The 14,941-nt window shown below is 56.9% G+C and overlaps 1 protein-coding gene across 1 annotated transcript in view; it reads right to left on the bottom strand.

Moving 5' to 3' along the window:
* STAB1 (stabilin 1) overlaps positions 1-14,941 on the bottom strand; it is a 756,575-nt gene that overhangs the window by 242,222 nt on the left and 499,412 nt on the right. The window lies entirely within an intron of this gene.

The raw sequence follows: 14,941 nt of genomic DNA, 5'->3' as shown, positions 1-14,941 counted from the left end.
GTATAGCATCAGCCCACACTATGTACTTTCACTAGGCCAACCTCCCACAAGAGCTGCCTGTGCAAATCACAGGTCTAATGCACAACTAGACTGCTGACCTCTCAGAGAATGTGCCTGCACAGGAGACATGCTGGGTGGGAAGACATCTTTGAAATGGAGTATGGAAAAGGGAAAAGTTTCTTATCACGAGTGATGAACGTTTCTGGAATGAAAGAGTCCTGGAAATCATTCCTCTCTATGTCTCTTTATGATACATTTCAAGTGTTCTGAGTGTGAAACTGTATCTGAGGAGTGTTTTGATAGTGATTCAAAGAGTAGAGGTCCAGGCATGTCCATGGTGATGCGAGGTCCAGTCGCGTCCATGGTGATGCGAGGTCGCATCCAGGCGTGTCCATGGTGATGCGAGATCCAGGCGAGGTCCAGGCGTGTCCATGGTGATGCGAAGTCCAGGCGTGTCCATGGTGATGCGAGGTCAGGCGTGTCCATGGTGATGCAAGGTCGCTTCCAGGCGTGTACATGGTGATGCGCGATCCAGGCATGTCCATCGTGATGCGGGGTCCAGGCGTGTCCATGTTGATGCGAGGTCCAGGCGTGTCCATGGTGATGCGAGGTTCAGGCGTGTCCATGGTGATGCGAGGTCAGGCGTGTCCATGGTGATGCAAGGTCGCTTCCAGGCGTTTACATGGTGATGCGCGATCCAGGCATGTCCATCGTGATGCGGGGTCCAGGCGTGTCCATGTTGATGCGAGGTCCTGGTGTGTCCATGGTGATGCGAGGTCCAGGCGTGTCCATGGTGATGCGAGGTCCAGGCGTGTCCATGGTGATGCGAGGTCCAGTCGTGTCCATGCTGATGCGAGGTCGCATTCAGGCGTCTCCATGGTGATGCGAGATCCAGGCGTGTCCTTGGTGATGCGATGTCCAGGCGTGTCCCTGGTGATGCGAGGTCCAGGCGTGTCCATGTGGATGCGAGGTCCAGGCGTGTCCATGGTGATGCGAGGTCCAGGCGTGTTCATGGTGATGCGAGGTCCAGGCGTGTCCATGGTGATGCGAGGTCCAGGCATGTCCATGGTGATGCGAGGTCCAGATGTGTCCATGGTGATGCGAGGTCCAGGCGGGTCCTTGGTAATGCGAGGTCCAGGCATGTCCATGGTAATGCGAGGTCCAGGTGTGTTCAAGGTGATGCGAGGTCCAGGCGTGTCCGTGGTGATGCGAGGTCCAGGCGTGTCCATGATGATGCGAGGTCCAGGCGTGTCCATGGTGATGCGAGGTCCAGGCATGTACATGGTGATGCGAGGTCCAGGCGTGTCCATGGTGATGTGAGGTACAGCGTGTCCATGGTGATGTGAGGTCCAGGCGTGTCCATGGTGAAGCGAGGTCGCATTCAGGCATTTCCATGGTGATGCAAGGTTCAGGTGTGTCCATGGTGATGCGAGGTCCAGGCGTGTCCCTGCTGATAAGAGGTCCAGGCGCGTTCCTGGTGATGCGAGGTCGCATCCAGGCGTGTCCATGGTGATGCGAGATCCAGGCGAGGTCCAGGCATGTCCATGGTGATGCGAAGTCCAGGCGTGTCCATGGTGATGCGAGGTCCAGGCGTGTCCATGGTGATGCGAGGCCAGGCGTGTCCATGGTGATGCAAGGTCGCATCCAGGTGTGTACATGGTGATGCGCGATCCAAGCGTGTCCATCGTGATGCGAGGTCCAGGCGTGTCCATGTTGATGCGAGGTTCAGGCGTGTCCATGGTGATGCGAGGTCGCATCCAAGCGTGTCCATGGTGATGCGAGATCCAGGCGTGTCCATGGTGATGCGAGGTCCAGGTGTGTCCTTGGTAATGCGAGGTCCAGGCGTGTCCATGGTGATGCGAGGTCCAGGCGTGTTCAAGGTGATGCGAGGTCCAGGCGTGTCTGTGGTGATGCGAGGTCCAGTCATGTCCATGGTGATGCGAGGTCCAGGCGTGTCCATGGTGATGCGAGGTCCAGGCGTGTCCATGGTGATGCGAGGTCTAGGCGTGTCCATGGTGATGTGAGGTGCAGGCGTGTCCATGGTGATGCGAGGTCGCATTCAGGCATTTCCATGGTGATGCAAGGTTCAGGTGTGTCCATGGTGATGTGAGGTCCAAGCATGTCCATGGTGATTCGAGGTCCAGGCGTGCCCATGTGGATGTGAGGTCTTTGCGTGTCCGTGGTGATGCGAGGTCCAGGCATGTCCATGGTGATGCGAGGTCCAGGCGTGTCCATGTGGATGTGAGGTCCAGGCGTGTCAATGGTGATTCGAGGTCCAGGCGTGTCCATGGTGATGTGAGGTCCAGGCGTGTCCATGGTGATGCGAGGTCCAGGCAAATCCGTATTGATGCGAGATCCAGGTGTGCCCGTGGTGATGCGAGGTCCAGGCGTGTCTGTGGTGATGCGAGGTCCAGGCGTGTCCATGGTGATGCGAGGTCTAGGCGTGTCCACGGTGATACGAGGTCCAGGCGTGTCCATGGTGATGCAAGGTCCAGGCGTGTCTATGGTGATGTGAGGTCCAGAACCTGTTATGTAACCCTGAGAACAAAGTGTGCCCTCATAGTGGGCATTGCCGTGCATACGTCATATAAAGTGTAGGTGGAGGCACACTGTGGTTTGTGAATCAATGGTGTGACCAGAAATGTTTCTCTGTGCCAGGGTGAGGCGTGCCTACTTCCTTCTTTCATGTAAAGTTCAGCAGATATGTCATACACAGAACTTTGCTCTGACAGCTCATGTGCATGTTGAGGGGATGCATATGCTGTATGTGTGTAGACATGTGGTAGAGACTCTATGTTGTGATATTCTGAGTACTGCAGGCACTACATGTCGCTGTTTTGGCACAAGATGGAAGGTGGGCTCAGCCTTCCCAGGCATGGACGAGTACTGCCCGCACTCCACAGGCGTGGAAGGGAAATGCCAGCATGCCACAGGCGTGGACAGGAACCATCGGCATGCCACAGGCGTGGACGGGAACCGCCGGCACGCCACAGGTGTGGAGTGGTGCCGCCGACATGCCACAGGCATTGATGGGTGCTGCTGGCATGCCACAGGCGTGGACGGGAACCATCGGCATGCCCAAGGCATGAACGGGAACCATCGGCATGCCACAGGTGTGGACAGGAACCGCCGGTATGTCACAGGCATGGATGGGTGCCGCGACACACCACAGGCGTGTATGGGTGCCGCCAGCACACTACAGGCGTGGACGGGAACCGCCGGCATGCCACAGGCATGGACGGGTACTTCCGGCACACCACAGGCGTGGATGGGTGCCGCCAGCATGTCACACGCATTGACAGGTACTGCCGGCACACCACTGGCATGGATGGATACTACTGGTTCGCCACACGCGTGGACGGGTACTGCCTGCGTTCATCCGGATGGAGGGTGGGAGAGGTGAGGGAGGGTCCAGGTAAGATAGCCTTTAGAAATGCACTTTTTAGCAAAGGACGTCTGGTTGTTTTTTCCTAAGCATTGGCACTTGGTAGATGGTAGGGATGAAGGGTGGGCCTGCTAGTTGGTTCCTTCCGAGCATTGCCGCTTGGTAGATGGTAGGAGTGAAGGGGGGGCCTGCTAGTTGGTTCCTCCCGAGCATTGCCGCTTGGTAGATGGTAGGAGTGAAGGGTGGGCCTACTAGTTGGTTCCTTCCGAGCATTGCCGCTTGGTAGATGGTAGGAGTGAAGGGGGGGCCTGCTAGTTGGTTCCTCCCGAGCATTGCCGCTTGGTAGATGGTAGGAGTGAAGGGTGGGCCTGCTGGTTGGTTCCTCCTGAGCACTGCCTCTTGGTAGATGGTAGGAGTGAAGGGTGGGACTGCTGGTTGGTTCCTCCCAAGCACTGCCGCTTGGTAGATTGTAGGACGGAAGGGTGGGACTGCTGTTTGTTTTGTAGGATGTGCAGATATTTGTAGACAGGACTGCTCTTTTGACTGCCCTGGATTACTGCTTTGGGAATGCTCATGACAGCCAAGTGCCGACCGCTCACTTCATTGTGCCCATGTTGTGGTCAGCCGCAGCCCGTACAGGTAAGAGCAGTGGGAAGTTGGGCCGAGTGGGGGAGGTTTCAATGGACGATGGCGAGGGAAAATGAATTATTTAATTAATTTCCCCTCAACATCGTTCATCGTAATCCCCCCTCACCCGGCCACACTGCCCCAGCACGGGCCGCGGCTGGTTGTGGATATGGCGGCTTGGAGCCAGCCCCATTGCTAAATGCTGTGAGAGCCACCACTTTGGATAAAGGAGGAGCTGGAGAAGCCCCCTGGAAATGAAATTTCAAAGAAAACCGACCCAAACCAGTTCTCCATCCTTAGATGGGGGATTTACAGTCCCTGTGTGGAGAATGTGTGTACAAAAGGGATCAAAACCACCCTCTTCGTTCCAGTGCCAAGTTCTTCTTGACCATGGAGTGCTCGAAGAGCCGCGTGAGACCAGGGCTGGTATCTGCCTGACATCCAGACTCCCAGAGGTGAGGGGACATCACCTGAAATCTGCCATTCATGCTGGAGGAGCTGAGGGTCTGCCTGAAGGGACTCCAAGCCTGCATTCTGAGAGAGGGAAGGAGCGTGCCAGGCCTTGCAGGAGGAGAGACTGCCCAGGAGAGGGAAGGAGCATGCCAGGCCTTGCAGGAGGAGAGACTGCCCAGGAGGAGAGACTGCCCAGGAGAGGGAAGGAGCATGCCAGGCCTTGCAGGAGGAGAGACTGCCCAGGAGGAGAGACTGCCCAGGAGAGGGAAGGAGCGTGCCAGGCCTTGCAGGAGGAGAGACTGCCCAGGAGGAGAGACTGCCCAGGAGGAGAGACAGCCCAGGAGGAGACGCCCAGGAGGAGAGACTGCCCAGGAGGAGAGACTGCCCAGGAGGAGAGACTGCCCAGGAGGAGACGCCCAGGAGGAGAGACTGCCCAGGAGGAGAGACTGCCCAGGAGAGGGAAGGAGCATGACAGGCCTTGCAGGAGGAGAGACTGCCCAGGAGGAGAGACTGCCCTGGAGGAGAGACAGCCCAGGAGGAGACGCCCAGGAGGAGAGACTGCCCAGGAGGAGAGACTGCCCAGGAGGAGACGCCCAGGAGGAGAGACTGCCCAGGAGGAGAGAGTGCCCAGGAGAGGGAAGGAGCATGACAGGCCTTGCAGGAGGAGAGACTGACCAGGAGGAGAGACTGCCCAGGAGGAGAGACTGCCCAGGAGGAGACGCCCAGGAGGAGAGACTGCCCAGGAGGAGAGACTGCCCAGGAGGAGACGCCCAGGAGGAGAGACTGCCCAGGAGGAGAGACTGCCCAGGAGGAGAGACTGTCCAGGAGGAGAGACTGCCCAGGAGGAGAGACTGCCCAGGAGGAGAGACTGCCCAGGAGAAGAGACTGCCCAGGAGGAGAGACTGCCCAGGAGGAGAGACTGCCCAGGAGGAGACGCCCAGGAGGAGAGACTGCCCAGGAGGAGAGACTGCCCAGGAGGAGTGACTGCCCAGGAGGAGACGCCCAGGAGGAGAGACTGCCCAGGAGGAGAGACTGCCCAGGAGGAGAGACTGCCCAGGAGGAAAGACTGCCCAGGAGTAGAGCCTGCCCAGGAGAGGGAAGGAACATGCCAGGCCTTGCAGGAGGAGAGACTGCCCAGGAGGAGAGACTGCCCAGGAGGAGACGCCCAGGAGGAGAGACTGCCCAGGAGGAGAGACTGCCCAGGAGAAGGAAGGAGCATGACAGGCCTTGCAGGAGGAGAGACTGCCCAGGAGGAGAGACTGCCCAGGAGGAGACGCCCAGGAGGAGAGACTGCCCAGGAGGAGAGACTGCCCAGGAGGAGACACTGCCCAGGAGGAGACGCCCAGGAGGAGAGACTGCCCAGGAGGAGAGACTGCCCAGGAGGAGACGCACAGGAGGAGAGACTGCCCAGGAGGAGAGACAGCCCAGGAGGAAAGACTGCCCAGGAGAAGAGACTGCCCAGGAGGAGAGACTGCCCAGGAGGAGACGCCCAGGAGGAGAGGCTGCCCTGGAGGATAGACTGCCTAGGAGGAGAGACTGCCCATGGAGGAGACGCCCAGGAGGAGAGACTGCCCAGGAGGAGAGACTGCCCAGGAGGAGAGACTGCCCAGGAGTAGAGCCTTCCCAGGAGAGGGAAGGAGCATGCCAGGCCTTGCAGGAGGAGAGACTGCCCAGGAGGAGAGACTGCCCAGGAGGAGAGACTGCCCAGGAGGAGAGACTGTCCAGGAGGAGAGACTGCCCAGGAGGAGACGCCCAGGAGGAGAGACTGCCCAGGAGGAGACGCCCAGGAGGAGAGACTGCCCAGGAGGAGAGACTGCCCAGGAGTAGAGACTGCCCAGGAGGAGAGACTTCCCAGGAGGAGACGGCCAGGAGGAGAGACTGCACAGGAGGAGAGACTGTCCAGGAGGAGAGACTGCCCAGGAGGAGAGACTGCCCAGGAGGAGACGCCCAGGAGGAGAGCCTGCCCAGGAGGAGACGCCCAGGAGGAGAGAATGCCCAGGAGTAGAGCCTGCCCAGGAGAGGGAAGGAGCATGCCAACCCTTGCAGGAGGAGAGACTGCCCAGGAGGAGAGACTGCCCAGGAGGAGAGACTGCCCAGGAGGAGACGCCCAGGAGGAGAGACTGCCCAGGAGGAGAGACTGCCCAGGAGGAGAGACTGCCCAGGAGGAGAGACTGCCCAGGAGGAGAGACTGCCCAGGAGGAGACGCCCAGGAGGAGAGACTGCCCAGGAGGAGAGACTGCCCAGGAGGAAAGACTGCCCAGGAGTAGAGCCTGCCCAGGAGAGGGAAGGAGCATGCCAGGCCTTGCAGGAGGAGAGACTGCCCAGGAGGAGAGACTGCCCAGGAGGAGAGACTGCCCAGGAGGAGACGCCCAGGAGGAGAGACTGCCCAGGAGGAGAGACTGCCCAGGAGGAGAGACTGCCCAGGAGGAGACGCCCAGGAGGAGAGACTGCCCAGGAGGAGAGACTGCCCAGGAGGAGAGACTGCCCAGGAGTAGAGACTGCCCAGGAGGAGACGCCCAGGAGGAGAGACTGCCCAGGAGGAGAGACTGCCCAGGAGGAGAGACTGCCCAGGAGTAGAGACTGCCCAGGAGATGGGAAGGAGCATGCCAGGCCTTGCCAGAGGAGAGACTTCCCAGGCGGAGACGGCCAGGAGGAGAGACTGCCCAGGAGGAGAGACTGTCCAGGAGGAGAGACTGCCCAGGAGGAGAGACTGCCCAGGAGGAGACGGCCAGGAGGAGAGCCTGCCCAGGAGGAGATGCCCAGGAGTAGAGCCTGCCCAGGAGAGGGAAGGAGCATGCCAGGCCTTGCAGAAGGAGAGACTGCCCAGGAGGAGACGCCCAGGAGGAGAGACTGCCCAGGAGGAGAGACTGCCCAGGAGAGGGAAGGAGCATGACAGGCCTTGCAGGAGGAGAGACTGCCCAGGAGGAGAGACTGCCCAGGAGGAGAGACTGCCCAGGAGGAGACGCCCAGGAGGAGAGACTGCCCAGGAGGAGAGACTGCCCAGGAGGAGAGACTGCCCAGGAGGAAAGACTGCCCAGGAGTAGAGCCTGCCCAGGAGAGGGAAGGAACATGCCAGGCCTTGCAGGAGGAGAGACTGCCCAGGAGGAGAGACTGCCCAGGAGGAGACGCCCAGGAGGAGAGACTGCCCAGGAGGAGAGACTGCCCAGGAGAGGGAAGGAGCATGACAGGCCTTGCAGGAGGAGAGACTGCCCAGGAGGAGAGACTGCCAAGGAGGAGAGACTGCCCAGGAGGAGACGCCCAGGAGGAGAGACTGCCCAGGAGGAGAGACTGCCCAGGAGGAGAGACTGCCCAGGAGGAGACGCCCAGGAAGAGAGACTGCCCAGGAGGAGAGACTGCCCAGGAGGAGAGACTGCCCAGGAGGAAACACTGCCCAGGAGGAAAGACTGCCCAGGAGTAGAGCCTGCCCAGGAGAGGGAAGGAACATGCCAGGCCTTGCAGGAGGAGAGACTGCCCAGGAGGAGAGACTGTCCAGGAGGAGAGACTGCCCAGGAGGAGACGCCCAGGAGGAGAGACTGCCCAGGAGGAGACGCCCAGGAGGAGAGACTGCCCAGGAGGAGAGACTGCCCAGGAGTAGAGACTGCCCAGGAGGAGAGACTTCCCAGGAGGAGACGGCCAGGAGGAGAGACTGCACAGGAGGAGAGACTGTCCAGGAGGAGAGACTGCCCAGGAGGAGAGACTGCCCAGGAGGAGAGACTGCCCAGGAGGAGACGCCCAGGAGGAGAGCCTGCCCAGGAGGAGACGCCCAGGAGGAGAGAATGCCCAGGAGTAGAGCCTGCCCAGGAGAGGGAAGGAGCATGCCAACCCTTGCAGGAGGAGAGACTGCCCAGGAGGAGAGACTGCCCAGGAGGAGAGACTGCCCAGGAGGAGACGCCCAGGAGGAGAGACTGCCCAGGAGGAGAGACTGCCCAGGAGGAGAGACTGCCCAGGAGGAGAGACTGCCCAGGAGGAGAGACTGCCCAGGAGGAGACGCCCAGGAGGAGAGACTGCCCAGGAGGAGAGACTGCCCAGGAGGAAAGACTGCCCAGGAGTAGAGCCTGCCCAGGAGAGGGAAGGAGCATGCCAGGCCTTGCAGGAGGAGAGACTGCCCAGGAGGAGAGACTGCCCAGGAGGAGAGACTGCCCAGGAGGAGACGCCCAGGAGGAGAGACTGCCCAGGAGGAGAGACTGCCCAGGAGGAGAGACTGCCCAGGAGGAGACGCCCAGGAGGAGAGACTGCCCAGGAGGAGAGACTGCCCAGGAGGAGAGACTGCCCAGGAGTAGAGACTGCCCAGGAGGAGACGCCCAGGAGGAGAGACTGCCCAGGAGGAGAGACTGCCCAGGAGGAGAGACTGCCCAGGAGTAGAGACTGCCCAGGAGATGGGAAGGAGCATGCCAGGCCTTGCCAGAGGAGAGACTTCCCAGGCGGAGACGGCCAGGAGGAGAGACTGCCCAGGAGGAGAGACTGTCCAGGAGGAGAGACTGCCCAGGAGGAGAGACTGCCCAGGAGGAGACGGCCAGGAGGAGAGCCTGCCCAGGAGGAGATGCCCAGGAGTAGAGCCTGCCCAGGAGAGGGAAGGAGCATGCCAGGCCTTGCAGAAGGAGAGACTGCCCAGGAGGAGACGCCCAGGAGGAGAGACTGCCCAGGAGGAGAGACTGCCCAGGAGAGGGAAGGAGCATGACAGGCCTTGCAGGAGGAGAGACTGCCCAGGAGGAGAGACTGCCCAGGAGGAGAGACTGCCCAGGAGGAGACGCCCAGGAGGAGAGACTGCCCAGGAGGAGAGACTGCCCAGGAGGAGAGACTGCCCAGGAGGAAAGACTGCCCAGGAGTAGAGCCTGCCCAGGAGAGGGAAGGAACATGCCAGGCCTTGCAGGAGGAGAGACTGCCCAGGAGGAGAGACTGCCCAGGAGGAGACGCCCAGGAGGAGAGACTGCCCAGGAGGAGAGACTGCCCAGGAGAGGGAAGGAGCATGACAGGCCTTGCAGGAGGAGAGACTGCCCAGGAGGAGAGACTGCCAAGGAGGAGAGACTGCCCAGGAGGAGACGCCCAGGAGGAGAGACTGCCCAGGAGGAGAGACTGCCCAGGAGGAGAGACTGCCCAGGAGGAGACGCCCAGGAAGAGAGACTGCCCAGGAGGAGAGACTGCCCAGGAGGAGAGACTGCCCAGGAGGAAACACTGCCCAGGAGGAAAGACTGCCCAGGAGTAGAGCCTGCCCAAGAGAGGGAAGGAACATGCCAGGCCTTGCAGGAGGAGAGACTGCCCAGGAGGAGAGACTGCCCAGGAGGAGAGACTGCCCAGGAGGAGAGACTGCCCAGGAGGAGACGCCCAGGAGGAGAGACTGCCCAGGAGGAGAGACTGCCCAGGAGAAGAGACTGCCCAGGAGGAGAGACTGCCCAGGAGGAGACGCCCAGGAGGAGAGACTGCCCAGGAGAGGGAAGGAGCATGATAGGCCTTGCAGGAGGAGAGACTGCCCAGGAGGAGAGACTGCCCAGGAGGAGAGACTGCCCAGGAGGAGACGCCCAGGAGGAGAGACTGCCCAGGAGGAGAGACTGCCCAGGAGAAGAGACTGCCCAGGAGGAGAGACTGCCCAGGAGGAGACGCCCAGGAGGAGAGACTGCCCAGGAGGAGACGCCCAGGAGGAGAGACTGCCCAGGAGGAGAGACTGCCCAGGAGAAGGAAGGAGCATGACAGGCCTTGCAGGAGGAGAGACTGCCCAGGAGGAGAGACTGCCCAGGAGGAGAGACTGCCCAGGAGGGGAGACTGCCCAGGAGGAGAGACTGCCCAGGAGAGGGAAGGAGCATGACAGGCCTTGCAGGAGGAGAGACTGCCCAGGAGGAGAGACTGCCCAGGAGGAGAGACTGCCCAGGAGAGTGAAGGAGCATGACAGGCCTTGCATGAGGAGAGACTGCCCAGGAGGAGAGACTGCCCAGGAGGAGAGACTGCCCAGGAGCAGACGCCCAGGAGGAGAGACTGCCCAGGAGGAGAGACTGCCCAGGAGGAGACGCCCAGGAGGAGAGACTGCCCAGGAGGAGAGACTGCCCAGGAGAAGACGCCCAGGAGGAGAGACTGCCCAGGAGGAGAGACTGCCCAGGAGGAGAGACTGCCCAGGAGGAGAGACTGCCCAGGAGGAGACGCCCAGGAGGAGAGACTGCCCAGGAGGAGAGACTGCCCAGGAGGAGAGACTGCCCAGGAGGAGACGCCCAGGAGGAGAGACTGCCCAGGAGGAGAGACTGCCCAGGAGAGGGAAGGAGCATGCCAGGCCTTGCAGGAGGAGAGACTGCCCAGGAGGAGAGACTGCCCAGGAGGAGTGACTGCCCAGGAGGAGAGACTGCCCAGGAGAAGGAAGGAGCATGACAGGCCTTGCAGGAGGAGAGACTGCCCAGGAGGAGAGACTGCCCAGGAGGAGACGCCCAGGAGGAGAGACTGCCCAGGAGGAGAGACTGCCCAGGAGAGGGAAGGAGCATGCCAGGCCTTGCAGGAGGAGAGACTGCCCAGGAGGAGACGCCTAGGAGGAGAGACTGCCCAGGAGGAGAGACTGCCCAGGAGGAGAGACTGCCCAGGAGAGGGAAGGAGCATGCCAGGCCTTGCAGGAGGAGAGACTGCCCAGGAGGAGATGGCCAGAGTGTTCCCAGCACAGGAAGCACCCAGAGAACAAAGCCAGGAGTGACCAGGACAAGAAGGGGCAGCCCAGCCTCTTTGGCTGGTTGCTGTGTGAGCCACACTACCACTGTTACTGGGCAAGTATCCCTGTGATGCCTGGCAGTCCGCCAAGGCCTCGAAAGACTGGTGCTGCTGATGCCGACAAGTGAGAGAGTGGAGCTGCAATGCAGTCGAAGCAGAAAGAGCTGATCAGCCAGAAGGCCGTACCTGAGTGCTGCAGGACTGAGTGACTGTTGAACTGAGTGCTGGAGAACTAAGTGACTGTTGAACTGAGTGGCGCAGGACTGAGTGACTGTTGCACCGGGTGCTGCAGGACATGAGAGACTGTTTCACTGAGTGCTGCAGGACTGAGTCACTGTTGCACTGAGTGCCGCAGGACTGAGAGACTGTTGCACCTAGTGCCGCAGGACTGAGTGACTGTTGAACTGAGGGCTGGAGAACTTAGTGACTGTTGCACTGAGTGCCACAGGACTGAGTGACTGTTGCACCGAGTGCCGCAGGACTGAGAGACTGTTTCACTGAGCACCGCAGGACTGAGTGACTGTTGCACTGAGTGCCGCAGGACTGAGAGACTGTTTCACTGAGTGCCGCAGGACTGAGTGACTGTTGCACCGAGTGCCGCAGGACTGAGTGACTGTTGCACTAAGTGCCCAGGACTGAGTGACTGTTTCACTGAGTGCCGCAGGACTGAGAGACCGGCACACTGAGTGCCCAGAACTGGTATAGGTAATAGGTGTAAATGTATTTGCATAGTTAATTAAAATCGTTGCAGAAGTGCAACATTATCAAAAGAAAAAAACACAATTTATATACATTTACAACGCATTCCTTCATAATTAATAATTTTAAAAGCTTCTTAAAAATAAAGCAGAATGAGATTTTTAAAATGAAGCAGCTTTAACAGCAAAATGTATAATTTCAGTCCAGTTGCTGCCACCGCATTCCACACTATCCAGCCAAACTTTTTGCCGACCATTGACAAGCCCTTCTGACCTTGGCGAACCATCCCTCTTTTCCATATACCATGCCCTCAGGCACTGTACTGTCCGATCTCCGCGTACTGCAGATTTAAATGTTGATTTCTTTGAGAGTAATTTCTCGAGTGCGCCTCAGAACATTTGCCCATGTGTACCCCTACATAAATTCCTTAGGTCTCCATTTCAGGCATTTTACTATTGCACAGTTTCAGATACTTCACCAGGCTGCAATTCAGTTGTGGATCGTTCTGAGCAAAGCATGCCAGTAGAGCTTGCCTCCTGGTGCGAATCCCCTGCTGATTAAAGTGTCGCCTCAACAGTTGTTTCCGTTCTTTAAGCAGTTTTTTGCAGGAGCACAGTAAATGCAGCAGTTCTTCCGATGCTGAACTGAATAAGCTAGGAAGCGATACTGGGTATGGACTCCCAACAGTAAGGCCAAGCCACTGACCTAATAATAAACAAAACAGTTGCCAATACTGTTATCCTAAATCTCTGTTATTCATCACAGCACATTGGAATCAAACCAAACGTGGATTCAAAAGACTACTAGTTCAGTCTGAATAAATCATTATTTATTTCATTAATTTAGAGGGCATTTGTCAATTATTTTATGCAACTTGTACACATTTTTGAATCCCTAGGGTCAAAGACATTATATACAATAAACAATCAATAAAACTGTACACATTCCGAAATATTCCAAAGCATTCATTATTCCCAATCAATCCACACATTCCACATTCAACCGGTCACTCTCACACTCATAGAAAACAATTATCTATTTACATTTAACATTTACAAATCCTTCTTCAAAACAGCATAAACATTTTTTTTTGTGTTTATATTTTCAAACAAAAATGCAAATATTTTGAGATATTATGGCGTATAAACAAACGGTCTACACGTTTCGAACTCTAAGTAGGTTGGGAGTTCTCATCAGGACCTCATAGCTGTGGAGGAAACAGAAAAATCTATTTCAGCTACCCTTTACTTTTATATCCTTTGACTGCACATACCTTAAGCTGCCACTTCTTATCTCCTACTGAAGAGAAGGTGGTTTATTGGTTTGTTTTGCCACAGTGTCCCACGTCGAGTTGATTATTGAGGCTTCTCTTCAGTAGGAGGTAAGAAGTGGCAGCTTAAGGTATGTGTAGTCAAAGGATATAAAAGTAAAGGGTAGCTAAAATAGATTTTTCTGTTTCCTCCACAGCTATGAGGTCCTGATGAGAACTCCCAACCTATTTGGAGTTCCAAACGCGTAGACCGTTTTTTTATTCGCCATAATATCTCAAAATATTTGCATTTTTGTTTGAAAATATAAACACTCAAATACTATAGGAGCTCAGATAGAATACGGATAGGGTCGCCCTCCACTCACAGTCAACAATACAAAATAAGACCCAATCCAATGGCGAACTCATATATCAGTGACTCAAGGGGGGTCCAACAAGTCCTACTCCCCACTACTCTCCTATCCACATTATAATGAGGTAATGCACTGTACTCCGCCGTGTTTAAAATACCTGTTCTCCAAGACAACACAACAGAACAAAGCACTCAGAGTGACCCAAATTGTAGTGGTTCACAATAGTCCACACTCCACATTGGACCTTACTCTAAATAGAGGAAAAAATGTGCGAGAAGCCAGTGACCCCTCACGGAAACACCACCAACGGGGTAACTGGTATGCAATTTCCAGACAGGCTCCTGTCTCATCATCGGTGGTCACCCGCTTCTCGAAGAAAAATAAGATGAAAGGAAAGAAGAAGTGTCCAAAACAAACAACATATAAAGTGACAAAGTGAAGTGCAGAAAAATCTGCTAGTGACAAACACACACAAAAATAATAATTGAGTGCCTAAAAACACACACAGTCCACCAATCCCTTAGCCAATTTTATTCGTAGGGTGGTGATCGCGTGCTGTTGATTATTAAAAAGGCTGGTAGCTAATCATGCATACCATTACCTACAGTGCCAACATGTTTCACTGCTGTATTGCGTAGAGCAGTTTCATCAGGGCTGCACTCAAGTGCTGCCACTTCACTCTTTTTGGACACTTAGCTCTGTAACGTGCTGCCAAGGGAGAACAGGTACGTAATTAAAAACATGTAGACTCAAGGCTGGCCAGAGACATACTATTAAGGGATACACAGAGTGGTAATGTGTGGAATATTACCCGGGAGCAGCAAAGCTATGCATACCAGCCGCTCCGGTATCAACAAGGCCACTAGGTACTCCTAACGTAAGTGTGCCCCTTGTTTTTTGATAAAAATATTTTATCTGCAGAGGGAGGAAACATATAAGAAATTGTAAATTGCATTGTGCTGCTGACTTTCAACGTGCCCCGTCGCACCTTATATAAGATACACAGGTGCCCCATGTGAAGCACACAGTGACATGTACATTCAACGCTGCCCCCACAAATCAATGTCTGGGATTGCTGCCCCCTAGGAAAGGTAAACACCTAAAGCGCTAGTTGTAAATACCGCTATACAGCACACCTAACACACTGACCCCAAACCGATCATAGACAGTGTAGCCCAAGCGGTCAAACTTCCCTTGCATCGATCGTGACAAACTACGCTCCGAGGATGTAAAACTACATGGAGCCTGCTGCCTCAAACATATTGCAATTAGCCCAACAACAAAAGTCAGCACGATACTTCCCTGGCGCGTGGTTAAAGAACACCGCCTCACCGTGACAGGCTCGGAAGACGCCTTTCCTCAGCCGTGCCGGTAGCTCGATCCCGGAGCAGTGAAAAGCGGAGCGCCGGTGGAGCCACGCCCATGACGTAACACCACGTGATCGCGCCATCGGGTGCGGCGGCCATCTTAGCCTAG

The sequence above is a fragment of the Lissotriton vulgaris genome, chromosome 9 (genome assembly GCF_964263255.1).
Source record: "Lissotriton vulgaris chromosome 9, aLisVul1.2, whole genome shotgun sequence".
Taxonomy (NCBI): domain Eukaryota; kingdom Metazoa; phylum Chordata; class Amphibia; order Caudata; family Salamandridae; genus Lissotriton; species Lissotriton vulgaris.
The sequence above is the reverse complement of the archived record's forward strand: the minus strand, read 5'-3'. Positions and strand labels throughout refer to the sequence as shown.